The sequence below is a fragment of the Ovis canadensis genome, chromosome X, assembly GCF_042477335.2.
Source record: "Ovis canadensis isolate MfBH-ARS-UI-01 breed Bighorn chromosome X, ARS-UI_OviCan_v2, whole genome shotgun sequence".
Lineage (NCBI taxonomy): Eukaryota > Metazoa > Chordata > Mammalia > Artiodactyla > Bovidae > Ovis > Ovis canadensis.
The window spans coordinates 70,308,722-70,322,355 of NC_091727.1; the positions used below are offsets into that span (position 1 = coordinate 70,308,722).

A 13,634-nucleotide genomic window follows, 5' to 3' on the forward strand; every position below is an offset into this window, starting at 1 on the left:
TTTAAGAATTAAGAAGGTAAACCCCCTTTAATTATTTTTTTTAATTTATTTAAATTTCTGGCTTCACTGGGTTTTCATTGCTGTAAGTGGACTTTATCCAGTTGCAGTGCTCAGGCTTCTCATTGTGGTGGCTTCTCTTGTTGCAGAGCATGGGTGCTAGAGCACTTAGGCATCAGTAGTTGCAGCACATGGGCTCATCAGTTGTGGCACACAGGCTTAGTTGCCCTGCAGCATGTGGGATATTCCTGGAGCAGGAATCAAACACATGTCGCCTGCATTGGCAGGCAGACTCCCAACCATTGGACCACCAGGGAAGTTCCTAAACCCTCTTTAAGTTAGTTAACTAACTGAAGGGAAACATCTACCTTGTGAAAACTGATTGTTTAAAATGGGGAAAAAGTCTCCTTTGTAGTAAAGCACATTTTTTGCTCTACTAGAGCAGCTTTTATTTTATTTTACTTTTTGAACATAGAGCACTCAATTTATTATTATTTACCATTAAAAATTTTTTTATGTTGGAGTAGAGTTGATTAGCAATCTTGTATTAGTTTCAGGTATACAGCAAAGGGATTCAGTTATACATATATATGTATCTATTCTTTTTCAAATACTTTTTCCATTTAGGTTATTACAGAGTATTGACCAGAGTTCCCAGTGCTATATAGTAGGTAGGTAGGTCCTTGTTAGTTATCTTATTTATTTATTTATTTATTATTATTATTTTTGGCTATTACAAAAGTTTATTTAACAAAAAAGTTCAGTAAGAAAATGTACACAACCCAATTTTCCTGGTAGTAAAATGTGGAGAGGGGACACATGGAAGCATTGATTTCTCTGGTGAACACAGCCATTGTTCATACTCGTTCCAAGGCTTCTAACATGATGATACTATTTCCTCGTATTACCACCATTCCAATATTGTTCTGTTGCCCACTAGTTGCCATCTTCACACATTCATCTATCACAAGATTCATAAAGGGATCAAATCCCCGCAATATTCCTTGGACATGTCTGCCACCATTTAATTTCAATGATAACTTCTTGTCCATAAATTTCTTCAACTTGGGAGGGTGAGCTTTGCTCATAATGTCTACTCTGCGAGATCAAAGAAGCCTGCAAACGGAATTCCTATTTTTTAAATTAACTAATTTTTTTGGCCATACCATGTGGCATGTGGGATCTTAGTTCCCTGACCAGGGATTGATCCCACGTTCCCTGCATTGGAAGTACAGTCTTAACCGCTGGCCCACCAATGAAATCTTTGGTTATCCATTTTGAATATAGCAGTGTGTACATGTCAATCCCAAACTCCTAAGCTACTACTTCCCCCTGCCCCCTGCCAGCTTCTACCAATAATCATAAGTGCCTTCTCTAAGTCTGTGAGTCTTGAACTTCTCTGGTGGTCTAGAGGTCAAGATTCCATACTTCTAGTGCAGGGGGCATGCATTTGATTCCTGGTTGGTGAAGTTCCACATGCCATGCAGCGTGGCCAGAAAAACTCTGAGTCTGCTTCTGTTTTGTAAGTAAGCTTGTTTGTATCATGTTTTTTAAATTTCTTACACAAAAGTTTATTCTTTTTAAAAAATACTTATTTATTTGGCTGCATCAGGTCTTAGTTGTGGCATGTGGGATCTAGTTCCCTGACCAGGGATTGAACCTGGGCTCCCTGCATTGGGAGCGTGGAGTTTTAGCCACTGGACCACAAGGGAAGTCCCAAAAGTTTATTCTTAAATGTACAGTGGATTCCAAGACATCACTACATTCTAGCTATAGGTGGAAACAGATGTTATGACAGGGGATTCAGATATTTAAATAGGAATAAAACTAAGGATCATCATCATTGCCTCAGGCACAAGGAACAGCTTACTTGCTGCCAGATTTCTTAATTGTACCTGTGGCCAGGGGGCTTTTCCCCACAGCCTTGGCTTTTAGCCTCAGGTTTCTTCTGCTCCTCCTTGTTTCTGCTTGAATACCTTATCTTCTTCATCCATCTCCTTGGTTTGATTCTTGGGCTGATTCAGGGGCTTCTTGCCACCTTTGCTGCCCAATATGGCACCTGCCAGCCCTTCCCCCAGACTCTGCCACTGGAAACAAACTTGTTTGTGTCATTTTTAAAACATTGTGCACGTAAGTGATACCATATGCTGTTTGTCTTTCTCTGTCCAACTTACTTTACTTAGTGTGATAATCTCCAGATTTATCCATGTTGTTGCACATGGCATTATTTCATTGTTTTTAATGGCTGAGTAATATTCCATTGTATATATGTACCACATCTTCTTTATCCATTCTTCTGTCAGTGGACATTTAGGTTGTTTCTATGTCTTGGCTATTGTAAACACTGCTGCAATAAAAATCAGGGATCTTTAATCCATTTTGAATTTATCTTTGTGTGTGGTGTTAAGAAAGTGTTCTAATTTCATTCTTTTATACGTAGTTGTCCAGTTCTCCTAGCACCACTTATTGAAGAGAGTTTTTTCCCATTGTATATTCTCGCCTCCTTTGTCAAAGATAGGGTGCCCATAGGTGTGTGGGTTTATCTCTGGGCTTTCTATCTTGTTTTATTGGAGAAGTGAGTTATTTTATCTCACAGGACACATGAGAGGCTAAGAATTTGAAGGTAAGTGGTTTTTCCTAAAAGGTAAGGAGGTGATCCAGGGCTGAAAATAAGGGAAATGTTTTAAAAACTGACAGAATGGGATTGGACCCCTTAGGTCTCTTCCCTTTCATGCTGCAGTAAGGTGATCCATCCACCTGCCCCCCCCCTCCAACTTCCACCCACCTTGAGTGGTAGAAGACCCAGAGGAGAGTCTCTGACCTAAGTGAACCTGACAGGCTTTGAGCTCTTGGACAGTGGGCAGAGTGAAGGGCACTGAAACAAAGGGCTGAGAACAGGGAGATTGAGTGGAAGTCTTTAGACCGAGTGGTTAGCCTCTTCCCCTCACTTTGCTTTAAATTTAGTGTCCTGGTGTATGCTTCCCAGGCAGGAGATTGGAGAATTAGTCTTCTGAAAAACATATGACTCTATACAAAAGAATTCCAGACACTAACATGTCAGTGTTTTACAATGAAAAAACAAAAACAAAAAAAAACAAAACAAAAACAGCTAGCTCCTAAAAGGATGGGCTCTAGAACTAGACTTTTTTAGTTTAAATTCAGGCTTAGCTACTTATTAGCTGTGTGACCTTGCAAGTTACTTAACCTATTTGTGCTTCTGTGTTCTCATTTGTAAGATGGGAGTAATTGTACTGTTTACCTCAAGGTTATTGTAAGGGTTCAATGAGTTAACACATGCTAAGTACTACTCATAGTAACCACTCAATAAGTGTTACCTGAGGAAAGAGGTGGTATTCAGGGACTTCCCTAGCTGCCAAAGGCAGTTCCACAATTTAAATGATATTCCACAGTGACCAGCAGACTTTTTTTCCTTAGTGTGGAAGCTGAGGCTTTGACCTCACAGTAGGTAACTTACCCCAGTCCCTCTCCATCATCCCCAACACTTTCTTTTAGGAACCCTTTTGAGCTATGACTGGCTCAGCAATGAGCTCTTCTTATTCATTTATTGTATAAATGTTTATTGGGTGCCTGCTCTATGCCAAGGACTGTTCAATCTGCTGGAATGATAGCCGTGAAGTGGGTCGATAACAATACTAGCATTTACTGAGTACTTATTGTATGCTAGGTTTTGCTAAGTGCTTTATGTAAAGTCACTTAATTCTCATAACAACTCTGTGAAACAGATGCCATTAACATTCTTGTCTTACAGATAAGGAAACTGAGGCACAGAGCTTCAGTAGCATGCTCGAGGTCACACAGCTAGAAAGCAGTAGAGACAGGAATCATATCCAGTCCCTCTGTCTTTTAACTGTTATGCCTCCCTGCTCTCATGGAGCTTACATTTTAGAAGAAGACAAACAGTAAATAAGTAAATAGAGAAAATAAATATCAAATGGCAATAAATGGTATGAAAAAATATGAAACAAGAAGATTGTGATCTAGTGGGATTGGTGGAGGGTAACTTTCAGTGAAGTGGTTTATGTTTATGAGATGAGATAAGGGACAGTTCTCTAAGAATTGATTGCTTAGTGTACTGCTGTCTACAGATTTACAAAATGTCCTTCCTGTGATTTAATTCCTAGTGCTGCCTCAAGTTCAGTTCAGTCACTCAGTCATGTCCGACTCTTTGCGACCCCATGGACTGCAGCACGACAGGCTTCACTGTCTATCACCAACTCCTGGAACTTGCTCAAACTCGTCTCCATTGAGTCGGTGATGCCATCCAACCATCTCATCCTCTGTTGTCCACTTCTCCTCCTGCCTTCAGTCTTTCTCAGCATTAGAGTCTTTTCTAAGGAGTTAGTTCTTTGCATCAGGTGGCCAAAGTATTGGACCTTCAACTTTAGCATCAGTCCTTCCAATGAATATTCAGGACTGATTTCCTTTAGGATTGACTGGTTTGATCTCCTTGTAGTCCAATGGACTCTCAGTAGTCTTCTCCAACAACACAGTTCAAAAGCATCAATTCTTAGACACTCAGCTTTCTTTATAATCCAACTCTCACATCCATACATGACTACTGGAAAAACCATAGCCTTGACTAGATGGACCTTTGTTGGCAAGGTAATGTCTCTACTTTTTAATATGCTGTCTAGGTTGGTCATAGCTTTTCTTCCAGTGAGCAAGCATCTTTTAATTTCATGGCTGCAGTCACCATCTGCAGCGATTTTGGAGCCCCCCAAAATAAATTCCGTCACTATTTCCATTGTTTCCCCATCTATTTGCCATGGAGTGATAGGACCAGATGCCATGATCTTAGTTTTTTGAATGTTGAGTTTTAAGCCAGGTTTTTTGCTCTCCTCTTTCACTTTCATCAAAGAGGATCTTCAGTTCCTCTTTGCTTTCTGCCATAAGGGTGGTGTCATTTGCATATCTGAGGTTATTGATGTTTCTCCCAGCAATCTTGATTCCACCTTGTGCCTCATCCAGCCTGGCATTTCTCATGATGTATTCTGCATATAAGTTAGATAAGCAGGGTGACAATATACAGCCTTGTCGTACTCCTTTCCCAATTTTGAACCAGTCCGTTGTTTCATGTCTAGTTTTAACTATTGCTTCTTGACGTGCATACAGATTTCTCAAGAGGCAGGTCAGGTGGTCTGGTGTTCCCATCTCTTTAAGAATTTTCCACAGTTTGTTATGATCTACACAGTCAAAGGCTTTGGAGTAGTCAACAAAGCAGAAGTAGATGTTTTTCTGGAGTTCTCTTGCTTTTTCTATGATCCAGTGGATGTTGGCAATTTGATCTCTGGTTCCTCTGCCTTTTTAAAATCTAACTTGAACATCTAGAAGTTCTTGGTTTATGTACCGTTGAAGCCTCGCTTGGAGAATTTTGAACAGTACTTTGCCAGTGTGTGAGATGAGTGCAATTGTGCAGTAGTTTGAAGCTATAAATTTTGATATTGCTAGTAAAAGAGCAACATTTCATGTGCATTGATGGCTTACTGTATACAAAGGACTGTGCCAAGCAGTTTGCACAGATTGTCTCATTTTAACCTCAGGAATGTTATTATTACTGTTATTTTTCAGCCATGGAAAACTGAAGCTTAAAGAGACAAAGTGACAGGCCTAGGGCTTTAAAGGTGGCACGTAGCAGAACTAGGATTTAAACCAGGGTAGCCTGATTCCAGGGCCATTGTTCTTAAATGCTTTCCATTTTTATAGATGAAGGGATTTGTCCAAGGTAACTCTTTTTTAATAAACAATAATAGCTAACTTTTATAGAGATTCAAAATACTATTCTAAGCATTACTGGGTCTTCACAATATCAGAGAAGCTTATGCATATTTTGGAGCTTCAAAATAGGATAAGTAACATATTTTGAGCGAATAGCATCTAGTGCTCTATGATTTTATCAACCCCAATTAGAAAATTTATAAGAACTAATATGCATAAGTTATTTCAGCACAAAGCCAGAGCCAGGATTTGACACCAAGCCATTTGACATCAGGTGTAGTACTGTTTCCCACTCCATTGCACATAAGCAAAGCGAAAAGACAGCCTTCAGAATGGGAGAAAATAATAGCAAATGAAGCAACTGACAAAGAATTAATCTAAAAAGTATGCAAGCAGCTCTTGTCACTCAGTTCCAGTAAAATAAATGACCCAATCAAAAAATGGGCCAAAGAACTAAACAGACATTTCTCCAAAGAAGACATACAGATGCCTAACAAACACATGAGATGCTCAACATCACTCATTATCAGAGAAATATAAATCAAAACCACAATGAGGTACCATCTCACTCCAGTCAGAATGGCTGCTATCAAAAAGTCTACAAACAATAAATGCTAGAGAGGGTGAATGCAAACTAGTACAGCCACTATGGAGAACAGTGTGGAGATTCCTGAAAAAACTGGAAATAGAACTGCCATATGACCCAGAAATCCCACTACTGGGCATACACACCGAGGAAACCAGAATTGAAAGAGACACGTGTACCCCAGTGTTCATCGCAGCACTGTGTACAATAGCTAGGACATGAAAGCAACCTAGATGTCCATCGGCAGACAAATGGGTAAGAAAGCTGTGGTACATATACACAATGGAATATTACTCAGCTATGAAAAAGAGCGTGTTTGAGTCAGTTCTAATGAGGTAGATGAAACTGGAGCCTATTATACAGAGTGAAGTAAGTCAGAAAGAAAAACACCGATACAGTATATTAACGCATATATGTGGAATTTAGAAAGATGGTAACAGTGACCCTATATGTGAGGCAGCAAAAGAGACACAGATGTAAAGAACAGACTTTTGGATTCTGTGGGAGAAGGCAAGAGTGGGATGATTTGAGAGAATAGCACTGAAGCATGTATATTATCATATGTGAAACAGATTGCCAGTCCAGGTTCAATGCATGAGACAGGGTGCTCAGGGCCAGTGCACTGGGATGGCCCTGACGATGGGATGGGGAGGGAGGTAGGAGGGGGGTTCAGAATGGGGGACACATGTACATACATGGCTGATTCATGTCAATGTATGGCAAAACCCACTACAATATTGTAAAGTAATTAGCCTCCAATTAAATAAATATATTTAAAAAAAGATAGCAGATAGCTTTTCTTTTTTCGGTGTACTTTGGGAAATCAATATATTGAAATTACAGTTAACAATTCCCAAGGAATGTTTGTTAAATTATTTGTAATTTCCTAAGATTTTATATATCTAAAAACAAAAGCTGAATAGACTTTTTCTTCATGGATTTGGAAACCATATAAGGGAACGGTCTGGAGTGAAAGCACTGGGGTCAGATTGTTCTCTCATCTGCATTCCTTGATTTACCTACTCAAACTTGAATAGGCAACTTTGCCTTCCAGGCCTCAGCTCCGTTACTTGTGAAAAAAGCATAGTATGGTATCTTCCTTGTAAGTATGAGGACTAAATGAGGCTACCTTTCTATAAAGTGCTGGGCAATGCCCCTTTTGGCTGGCTACCTCTCATCCTGGAAATGGACCCTCATTCATCATCCATGTAAAGTGAAGCTTTGGTTCCATTACTTTTTTTTCACCACTGCCATACAGTGTCCATGAGCTGTAGAACAGACACTTTCCTGACATACTGTTGCTTGATGGCAATTTTTTCTTTTTATTATGGTAAAATTATAAAACAAACTTAACCTTTTTTTTTTCTTTTTGGCCACTCGGCATGTAAGATCTTAGTTCCCTGACCAGGGATTGAAACTGCACCCCCTGCAGTGGAAGCTCAGAGTCTTAAGTTCTGGACCACCAGGGAAGTCCCAACTTAACCATTTTTAAGTGTACAGTTTGTTGAAATTAAATACATTCACATTGTTATGCCACCATCACCACCATCCATCTCTGGAACTCTTTTTTCTTCCCAAAATGAAACTCTGTACCCATTTAAAGAAAATTGATGGCAGTTTTTATTTGTTTTCAACTTTATGACTGAAGCTGTAGTTAGAAATATTACTCATATAAAGAAAGACATAAACAAAGAGATGTGATTAAAAATCTATATTATCCCCAAGCATAATCCATAAGTGAAAAAAAATGGATATATGGATTTTATTAAAATTAAAAAAAAAACTGTGAAAGAAAATGAAAACTCAAGTCACAAACTGGGATAAAATATTTGCAAATCACATTTCTAACAGAAAGTTATATCTAGAATAAAATTTAAAAACCCTTAAGTCAACAATGGAGGGGCAGGGAGGGAGGCTCAAGAGGGAGGGGATATATGTATACTCATGGTTGATTCACGGTTTTGTATGGCAGAAACTAACACAACATTTTAAAGCAATTATCCTCCAATTGAAAAAAAAAATAAAGTGTATTTTGTCTGAAAAAAAAATGTTAAAAAAAACAAGGCAAAATGATTTATAAAGAAAAAAAATAATGAGAAATAATCCAATGGGCAAAAGATCTGAATAAACACCTCACCTAGAAGATATACAAGTAACAAATGAAAGAAAGCCAAATTTAAATCATTAGAGAAATGCAAATTAAAACCACAGTGTTGATTGTAATAAATATACCAGTCTGATTCAGGATGTTCATAGTGGGGGAGGTTGCATGTGGGGGTGAAAGGAGTAAATGGGATATCTCTGTACTTTTCATTCAATTTTTCTCTGATCTAAAAATGCTCTGAGAAATAAAAAAAAATAATCATAATGAGACACCATATTGCTCCTATTAGAATGTCAAAACAAAACCAACAATACCAAAGGTTAGCAAGTCAGAGAAACTGGAACTTTCATACATTGCTAGTGGGAATGAAAAATGGAATAGCCACTTTGGAAGACAATTTGTTAGTTTCCTATGAAATTAAACATTTTAATCATATGACTCAGCAGTCTTATTTCTAGCTAGCTATCCAAGAGAACTGAAAATTTATGTTCATACAAAAACCTGACATGAATATTTATAGCAGCATTATTTAGCATTAGTCACCCCAGATTGGAAAAAACTCAGTTATTTCAACTGATGGATAAATAGGTTGTTTTATATCCACACTGTGAAATACTACTCTATGATAAGAAAGTAACTACCTATTGATTCATGCAGTAACACAAGTGAATCTTAAAATGCATTTAGCTAAGTGAAAGAAGCTAGATTTAAAAGGCTACATAATGTATTATTCCATTTATACGACGATCTGAAAAAGCAAACCTATAGGAAGGGAAAGAGGTTAGTGGATGCCAGGGTTTGGGGATATAGGGAAGTGTTTATAAAGGAGCAGCATGAGAGAAGTTTGGAAGTAATGGAATGTTTCTCTCTCCCTCCCACCCCTCCCACATACCCTTCTTGCCAGTTCTCACCAAATCAATAGACATGCTGTTGGTTAGTGTTAATATTTGTTCTGAAGAAATAAAGGGATTCTCTTAAGATGTATGTCAAGTTGGTAACATATACACTACAATTCAATTAATGAAAGTAAATATAACTTTATTAACTCTGAAGTCATGTAGAAAGTCATAGAAATGTCCTTTTCAATTAAACATGGGAAATCATATATTAACAAAACAAACCTTTTCACTTCACTGGTATTTACTGATCATACCAGAAAAACTTTTACCCCACTACTAGGTCATTCAGTAGACCATTTGTGTAAGGTAATGATAAATTTTGTGAGCATAGTATATCTACTTGAGCTTCTTGGACTCTTACAGAAAAGCATTTATCTTGCACTCTAGGCAGCCCAAAATGGAAGGTGCTAACAAGAGATAAGTACTTTTCTTTCACAAATATCCTGAAATTTTAAATATTATAGAGAGCAAGATTTTAACTCACATTTTCAAAAGGCTTATTTAGTTTTAGTGCTTCTTTTTCTAATAAAATCTTCTCATAAACATCAGGAATCATATGACCATTGTAAAACAGCTTGCTAGAGCTAGACATAGCCCAGTATTCTAACAGGATTGGATTAATCAAAGTGGAATTTCAACTTCTTTGAGGAATATACATGGGCAGTGGTCTGAATTGTCTAATTCCTAGGATTTATGGGTTTGACCAGCGCTTCTCCTATGGCTAAGTGGATAAAATATCTGCCTGCAATGCAGGAGACAGAGGAGACGCAGATTCAATCCCTGGGTCAGGAAGATCCCCTGAGGAAATGGCAACCCACTCCAGTATTCTTGCCTAGAAAGTTCCATGGACAGAGGAACCTGGTGGTCTACAGTCTATGAGGTCACAAAGAGTTGGACACGACTGAGCACATAGCACAGGCAGGCATGGGGTTGACCTCACATGGGTTGCTAGTCACTCTCTTTCAGTAAATAATATATTAACTGTAGAAAACTTTATAAAGTACAGCAAAAAATCATAACAGTGCTATCTCCAAGATAACTGTATATAGTCTTCCAAACTTTTTCCTGTGCAAATATACACTTTGGTCTGTCTATGTCTCTGAAAACAAAGACTTACTATTCAGTATACTGTTGACTGTCTCTCTATGTCAGAATATTTAAACTTCATAGCTGTACAGTATTCCACTAAATACATGGATCATCATTTATTTTACTAATCCTCATTTTTTTGAGTCTTTTAACTTGTATCCAGTTTTTTTGTGAAGAATATTCTTATGTTTATACAGTATCTTTGATTGTCTTTCCATTTATTTCCTTACAACTACCACTCTGACATGGCAGTACTGCTTTCAGGAATATACTGTAAGGAAATAAATGGAAAGCTTCTTTTTCATAACAAAAATAATATATATGTTCATAATAAAAAGTCACAAGGTACAAAAAGTAAAACGCTCTGAATTCCCAGCCCTTCCTCAAAGAAAGTGTTAGCACTTTCTTGTGTATTCTAAAACACTTCAGTGCATTTTCAAGCCTTTGTAATACCTATTTCTGCTTTTTCCTCTTTACACACATGGGATTATACTATACATATACTATTTTTCACTTTGCAGGTTTCATTTAGCATATCTTGTTCATCTTGTATGAAGAAATATAGACCTACTTCATTTTAGAGGATGATTATATGATGTTTCATCATGTGAATGTGCTGTATTTTATTTAATTAGTTCCTTTTTGGTTAACATTTAAGTTGTTTTTAGTTCTGTTCTATAATAGACAGTGCTTCAGTGAATATCCTTGTATATATATCTTTATGAGCCTATCTTCTAGATTAAATTCCTAGAGCCTACCTTCTAGATAGCATATTGAAAAACAGAGACATTATTTTGCCAACAAAGTTCAGTCTAGTCAAGGCTATGGTTTTTCCAGTGGTCATGTATGGATGTGAGAGTTGGACTGTGAAGAAAGCTGAGCACCGAAGAATTGATGTTTTTGAACTATGGTATTGGAGAAGACTCTTGAGAGTCCCTTGGACTGCAAGGAGATCCAACCAGTTCATTCTGAAGGAGATCAGCTCTGGGATTTCTTTTGAGGGAATGATGCTAAAGCTGAAACTCCAGTACTTTGGCTACCTCATTCGAAGAATTGACTCATTGGAAAAGACTCTGATGCTGGGAGGGATTGGGGGAAGGAGGAGAAGGGGACGACAGAGGATGAGATGGCTGGATGGCATCACTGACTCGATGGACGTGAGTCTGAGTGAATTCCAGGAGTTGGTGATGGACAGGGAGGCCTGGTGTGCTGCGATTCATAGGGTCACAAAGAGTTGGACACGACTGAGTGACTGAACTGAACTGAACTGACCTTCTAGATGAAATTCCTAGAAGTGGAATGGCTAGATCAAAGGGCACGTGCATTCTAAATTTTGGTAAATAGTGCCGAATTGCCCTCCAGAAAAGTGGTACACATTTATACTGCCACTAACAGCATATAAAAGTGGTGAGTACTTTGAAAGACTTTTGATACATACTCCCAAGTTGTCCTCCAGAAAAATATAATTTCATGCTTTCACTAGCAGTGTAGGAGTGTGTCTGTCTAACCATACTGGAGTGGGCAGCCTATCCCTTCTCGAGTGGATCTTCCCCATCCAGGAATCGAACCAAGGTCTCCTGCATTGCAGGTGGATTCTTTCCCAGCTGAGCTATCAGGGAAACCCTGATACTTCTAACAGTATCTGCCTAAGTGTGGTTAGACAGTTCTATCAGTATTACTACTCTCCAAGATAACTTTATATAGTCTTCCAAACTTTTTCTTGTGCAAACATAAACTTTGGTCTGTTTGTGTCTCCTTTGAAAACAAAGACTTATTATTCAGTATACTGTTGACTGTCTTTGTATGTCAGAATATTTAAACTTCCTAGCTGTACAGTATTCCACTAAATACATGGAATTGAACCTGTGCCCTCTGCAGTGGAAGTGTGGAGTCTTAATCGCTGGACTGCTCGGGAAGTCCTGATATAGAATTTAGTTTAGTTTAAGTATATTATATAGAGAATTAACTTTTATATTTTTTCAAAGTGAGTAACTGATTGTCCCAAGATCATTTGTTAATGAACCACTGTTTTTTACCTACTTAAAATGCTGTCACTATTTTATATATAGTGATATAAAGTTGTATATATAGAGACACCCTCCTTACCAGTCCTTAAAAATTAGTGTGTCCTCAAATATTTATTCTTTCATTTGAGCCTTAGGATTATTGTGTCAGCTTCTCCCCACCTCAGAATTCCACTGACTGTCTTAAATTTATAGACCAGCTTCAGCAATACATGAACCATGAACTTCCAGATGTTCAAGCTTGTTTTAGAAAAGGCAGAGGAACCAGAGATCAAATTGCCAGCATCCTCTGGATCATCGAAAAAGCAAGAGAGTTCCAGAAAAACATCTACTTCTGCTTTATTGACTATGCCAAAGCCTTTGACTGTGTGGATCCCAATAAACTGTGGAAAATTCTGAAAGAGATGGGAATACCAGACCACCTGACCTGCCTCTTGAAAAACCTATATGCAGGTCAGGAAGCAACAGTTAGAACTGGACATGGAACAACATACTGGTTCCAAATAGGAAAAGGAGTATGGCAAGGCTGTATATTGTCACCCTGCTTATTTAACTTCTATGCAGAGTACATCATGAGAAACGCTGGGCTGGAGGAAGCACAAGCTGGAATCAAGATTGCTGGGAGAAACATCAATAACCTCAGATATGCAGATGACATCATCCTTATGGCAGAAAGTGAAGAGGAACTAAAAAGCCTCTTGATGAAAGTAAAAGTGGAGAGTGAAAAAGTTGTCTTAAAGCTCAACATTCAGAAAACGAAGATCATGGCATCTGGTCCCATCCCTTCATGGGAAATAGATGGGGAAACAGTGTCAGACTTTATTTTTGGGGTCTCCAAAATCATTGCAGATGGTGACTGCAGCCATGAAATTAAAAGACGCTTACTCTTTGGAAGAAAAGTTATGACCAACCTAGATAGCATATTCAAAAGCAGAGACATTACTTTGCCAACTTTGTCCGTCTAGTCAAGGCTATGGTTTTTCCTGTGGTCGTGTATGGATGTGAGAGTTGGACTGTGAAGAAGGCAGAGCGCCGAAGAATCTTGATGCTTTTGAACTGTGGTGTTGGAGAAGACTCTTGAGAGTCCCTTGGACTACAAGGAGATCCAACCAGTCCATTCTGAAGGAGATCAACCCTGGGATTTCTTTGGAATGATGCTAAAGCTGAAACTCCAGCACTTTGGCCACCTCATGAGAAGA

The 13,634-nt window shown here is 38.3% G+C and overlaps 1 protein-coding gene and 1 pseudogene across 1 annotated transcript in view; one reads left to right on the forward strand and one right to left on the reverse strand.

Annotated features, from left to right (window-relative positions):
* Positions 1-13,634, forward strand: part of ATP7A (ATPase copper transporting alpha) — a 151,271-nt gene that overhangs the window by 16,688 nt on the left and 120,949 nt on the right. The gene's annotated exons all lie outside the window — the stretch shown is intronic.
* On the reverse strand, positions 786-1,089 carry LOC138931106 (small nuclear ribonucleoprotein G pseudogene; annotated as a pseudogene).